The sequence below is a fragment of the Grus americana genome, chromosome 1, assembly GCF_028858705.1.
Source record: "Grus americana isolate bGruAme1 chromosome 1, bGruAme1.mat, whole genome shotgun sequence".
Lineage (NCBI taxonomy): Eukaryota > Metazoa > Chordata > Aves > Gruiformes > Gruidae > Grus > Grus americana.
In genome coordinates this window covers 195,474,404-195,480,220 of record NC_072852.1, presented here as the reverse complement: position 1 = coordinate 195,480,220, position 5,817 = coordinate 195,474,404, and positions in this window count along the sequence as shown.

Here is a 5,817-nt window from a genome sequence, read left to right as displayed (position 1 = left end):
CGGCTTGGATGCCTGTCTCAGTCCAGAACGCAATGGCAGCTCCACAGCATCGCTGTTGCTCCCCGCAGCCGGCTCTGTGCGGCCGATGGCGATGGGTGTGTGCATGCCAACAGCATCAAGGATTATGCCCTTGGGAATCCAGAGCGGGAGCTGCCACAACATATGTGATATGGATTGTTCCTGCCTAGATAAACTGTTGGAGGGGTTGTATGTATGTGTGTGCATCTGAGCAAACACAGTAAGAGAAAAGAAGGATTTAAATGAACAAAGTCCTGCCTATGATTTGTGGCTATATTAAAAAACAAAAAAACCCAAACAAATCAAAATCCCCTCTCCTCCCCCTCCGTTAATCTCTTTTCTCCTCTTGTACATTCTCATGAATCTGTCCTTGATATTGCAGTCGCTTGTTTTCAGCACAGCTAAGTTTGCCCCTGTGTAGCATTTTCAAGTAAAACAATTTAATGGCCCATTGGCTAAACACTGACAAACCTACTTTGAATTCAGTAGGAGGTAAGGACTGAGCAAAATCTCAACAAGAACTTTGGCATAGCATCCTGTGACACTCACATCCTCGCAGTTTAGTGGCAGCTATTTACCACGCAGTTCTGTTTCACGCTCTGCATGAAAACTTTTAAAATATTTTGTTGCATTGAAACAGCGTTACCAAGGTAGTTTTCATTTGTTAGGCTTTGTGCTTGGCCTGCACAAAGCGTGGCCTCTTTGCAATATCACTCACTGACACGTTCTCCTCTATTGACCTGTATCTGCATGCTACTGCAAATCATATGGGATATTAGATTTATTCTTCACTTTGCTATAGATATGAATCATTAGCAAGCACACAAACACAGTTGCACTATAAGTATGGTCTTACGTGGCTCGGTTTGGGCTGTGGAAATATCCCCAAAGCACATAGGCCTATAACCAGCTGCTTTTCAATGGCAATGTGATTAAGTTACTTAATTACCATCGGCCCTGACAGCGCTGGAAACCTCAGCTCTGCCCTCTGCACAGTCCTGAGGTCGCCAGCCATGATCACTTCTCAAATCACATGAAGTGCCATTTCATGGTGCCATTTCTACTTCAGCATCATTCGGACACGTCTGGTCTTCCCTGGAGCCTCAGTTCCTCGAGACAAGCAGCCGGGTTACAGCATTAGCGCTGGGCACAGGGACCATACGTGCTGTCAGAGCTCCTCGGTCAGAGAAGGCTGGTGCCCCCAGCCCCTCTGTAGTGTGACCCCTCAATTCCCTTTCTAAATCTCCAAGAGGGATGAACATCCGTACATTGAAGTCAATCTTGACAGCTACCTGCCATTGCTGACAGTGGATGTTAACAACAGGCAGTGTAAGTTAGCGATGCTGTCACAGGTTTCCTGGTGGGCGTCTGCGCACCTACATGCTGTTCTGCCTCTGCTTTGATAGATTAGAGGTGATGGATGAAGACAGAGTCCTGCTGTCCTCCTCTGGCAGGCTCATCTCTGGAATCTGGCTAGAGAACACATGGGCAATAACGCTACCAGCCAAGCACGTAAATGGCACACAGCAGATGCACAGGGAAGAAATACCTGCAGGAAGCCAACGTGGCCTTTCCTAGTCACCCCACTGCTGGAGCCATGGACAGATGAGCTGCTACAGCATAGGTTCATGGTCTGCATTTAGTGTTTAGACCTATACTTTTCTGTCTTGCATCTTCTGTTTTAGTCTCCATCAGTGTTTCAAATCACTAGGGGCTACGTTTAAGTGACAGGATGGGGTTTGTTTTCTTAAGAAAGCATAACAAAAAAATCTGTGGAAATTTTATGCTTAGGTTCTATTTTCTTCTATGCGGTTTTGTCTCCTTCACCACTTTTGAAAGTCAGCTGAAAATCATCTGAATTAACATCCACTGAAATCAATACCAGTTCAGGGGAATTGATCAAGGTCCATGGAATAAATAACATCTGACTTGGAAGATTACATAAACATGTATCTATTTATTTTCTTAATATTTTTCAAAGAGCTGTGCTGCAGCTTAATTACAGGGAGATACAAAATACAGAAATATATGCCTAGGACACAAACATTACCAGTCTATCTACTGCTCTGGTACAGATAATCAGGTACTGAGCTGTAACAGAGAAGCTAAAACCTCCACTCAAAATTTAGTAACTCACCTGGCAGTCCCGTACCCTCATCTACAGAGTTAAGAGAACCAACCCTAATTCAGCTGCCCAGCTGAAAAGGACCTGGGGGTGTTGGTCAACAGCCAGCTGAATATGAGCCAGCAGTGTGCCCAGGTGGCCAAGAAGACCAACAGCATCCTGGCTTCTATCAGAAATGGTGTGGCCAGCAGGACTAGGGAAGTGATTGTCCCCCGTACTCAGCTCTGGTGAGGCCACGCCTTGAGTCCTGTGTTCAGTTTTGGGCCCCTCACTACAAGAAACACATTGAGCTGCTGGAGCATGTCCAGAGAAGGGCAACAAAGCTGGTGAAGGGTCTGGAGCACAAGTCTTATGAGGAGCAGCTAAGGGAACTGGGGCTGTTTAGCCTGGAGAAAAGGAGGCTGAGGGGAGACCTTATCACTCTCTACAGCTACCTGAATGGAGGTTGTAGCCAGGTGGGTGTTGGTCTCTTCTCCCAAGTAACAAGCAATAGGACAAGAGGAGATGTGGCCTCAAGTTGTGCCAGGGGAGGTTTAGATTGGATATGAGGAACAATTTCTTCACCAAAAGGGTTGTCAAGCACTGGAACAGGCTGCCCAGGGAAGTGGTTGAGTCACCATGCCAAGGCCCTCCTGGCCAGGCTAAGCTTTAGGAAGTTTCCATATGTGCCTTCAGGTACTTTTTCATGACATACATCCATGAAGAAGGTAAAACCTATCACAAACAGGAGAAGCAGTAAATAATAAAAGGAACATTTCACTGAGGGGAAGATACCTGATCAAGTGTTAAAATGCATCATTTAAACTTTAATAGTAGTCAGTCTATGCACTTAGTCCCTCAAAGCATTCTAGATCAAACTTTTATGAGAGGTTATACAGTAGATTAAAAGAGAATTTAATATTTTCACTTTTTTTATTTTGTCCTTATATTGTGGTTTTAAGCTTAAAATATTTAAAATATGTGATTTTAAAAAATAATTTCTCAGATTGCCTGAAATTCAATCTTTCTGTAATTCTGAATCTTAGATGATTCAAACTTATTCAAAATACATGAGACTTACCAGAACTGTTGTATTTTACTTTGCCTTTTTTGAAACATTTAGTAGAACTAAAAATTGTTAAATTATGCAATTTGATACATGTTGTGAGCTTCTAAACTTTACTTTAAAGACAGAGTTAACTCACAAGTCTGTTATGTCAGTGAGATAATGGAGTTAAGGTATATTTACATACATAACTAAGGTTAATAACAACCCAAATAAGGCAGTCTGATTAAGTGCTTTTTGAGCATCTTCCTTAAACATTTGTAGTGGGGATTTGGCCTCCTTGTATACTTCACCAGATTTCTAGATAAGAAATAAATGTTTGTATTTATTAGACACTTTTCTAGGATCTTTAAATGGAGTCCAAAGAATCTCAGAACACAGCTTGAGAAAACCGTATCTCAAAAATAGAAATACACTGCATACTGATGTAAATTCTCCCTATCGGTAATGCCACTGTAGTAAAACAGTTGTAAAGACTTGAGTAAAATTGGGAACTTAGAGAAGCTCATTGTAAGTGTGTGTTACAACTTAACACAAGCTATCCAAAATACTCCATCAGAAGAATTTCAAAAGCTTGTTTCATAGTAATCAAGTTCTCTCCCTTCAGAATTAAAGATTCAAACCTTTGTGCAATATTTAGCCAGTAACACAGTAAGGCCACTACACCCCCATGCCAGTAGGATTAAACCTGCCAACAATCTACATCTTGTACTGCTGAGTGTTCTTCTGGTATGTTGCAATGTGAAGGAAACTGCCAGGATCCTGAACATGCTCACCTCCCTGTGACTGATGCCGAGATCAAAGTGCAAACACACACACACGTTACTTTTCACATGGCTGGTAAAAGGTAAATTAGAAAGCAAGCAATTTATTAAACTGGGGGAAAGGGAGAGGAGGAAAGGTTGAATCACTGATGTCTGCTTTCACTTGCACCTCTAAGGTTAAGGCACAAGCACTGTAAGGATTTAAATAAGCCACATAATCATAAGGATCAATCACTTACCACACTGCTAGCTGCTATGGAATAACTAACATTCCAGAAATATTAACACACCCAAATTAACCCAGATTTGTCTGTTCTCAGTGCAGATTTCTTTTATGAAGGTTCCTTAGAAGGTACTGCTCAAGTTTTCCTCTATAGCAGTAACTGAACACATGACAATCCATCACTCCAGGGCCAGCAAAGCCTCTTTTTGTAGATCCAGGACTAGATGTTCTGAGAGAATTCTACTTTAAATGTCTCTAGAGTTTTCCTGCAGTCAGGCTAAGCTTCCTGCTATGACATCCTATGGATTTTGTAATGTAAGCTCCTATCTTTTATTGTGCTAGAACCAGAATTCCCATTTCAGCAATAATCTAAGCAAGCAGCAGTCTGTTACAGACACTTAACCCATGATGCTACCACTCTACCAGTACCAACACAGAAGTACTCTTCCACATTCCAAACGTGGTTTTGAAGTCTGGTCTGACTTCCCATTCTCTAGCTCTAGGAAAAGGATGGGGAACAATCAAAGTATTCTTAGCATTGCCTACTGTACACAAAAGTCTAATGGATCGGCAGAAGTAAAGACAAGGCAGCTCCAAGCAGCCAGTAACAGGGATGTACATTTTGATAATCCAGTTGCTGATAGTCAAAGCAGAAAATTGGGTACTACTGTAGGAAGCTGCACACACTGTAGTATTGCTCCTGCTCTGGCTGTAAGACAATTTAGGGTGCTGCTAGAAGTACCAACTAAAAGAAAAACACTTGCCATGAGTAGCAATAATTGACCCCAGAAAGCACCAGTTCTCTCACCCCGACTCCCTCTTGAGTACCTCCAGTGGGACTAATTTCTCCTTTTGGTTTTGTTGTTGCAGACAAAATCCTGCTAGAGCCAAACTCTTTTTAAAAAAAAAAAACCTTTTCATTTAGTTACACTGCTCTTCCAGCAGCTGGTATCATGTGCTTATATATGGGCCTATGCTCCAATGCATCAGTAGATGTAACAGTCTTTGGAATATGCTTCCAAGAAAAATCCTTTCCTCAGTACTTCAGGTGCCTAATTCCCTGGTGTAATTTGATGTATAAAGCAGAGGATACAAACAATCTCTATCACCATCCTCTCCTGCTCCAAGCACCTAAAAATAAACTTCAATAAACTACAGAGATTTACTTGAAAGGAATTCTCAATTTTTAAAACCTTTACCAAGGTCTAACCAGAGCCACTTGCTCAGCAGAATGGGCTGAAATCTCATTTTGCCATTCAGTTTAGTCTGTAACAAAAGGCAGCAGAGCCTGGCCTAAGTATTCAATAAAGTTTTAACATCTTAGAACTGCAGATTGTCTCTAAGCTATAGGGTTCTGTGTGTTACAAATTTTGCCCCATGCCTTAGCATCTGTGAAGTTTCCAGAGTCTTTCAGGTGTGTACAACCCTTGGGGCAAAGAAAATAAAGAGGTGTAACTCATTAAGCAGCTGAGTTGAAATTAACTCACTGCACAACCTTTTTCTGTGCTAAGTGTGAGAGTTTTAAGCCTTTTTACAACTCTCACACACAGGAACACAAAGCAATGGCGTGACACAAACTGTGAAAAGGGCAACACTTACACCAGAAAATACCGAAAACAGCTAAACCCAACAAGTCAGGAGA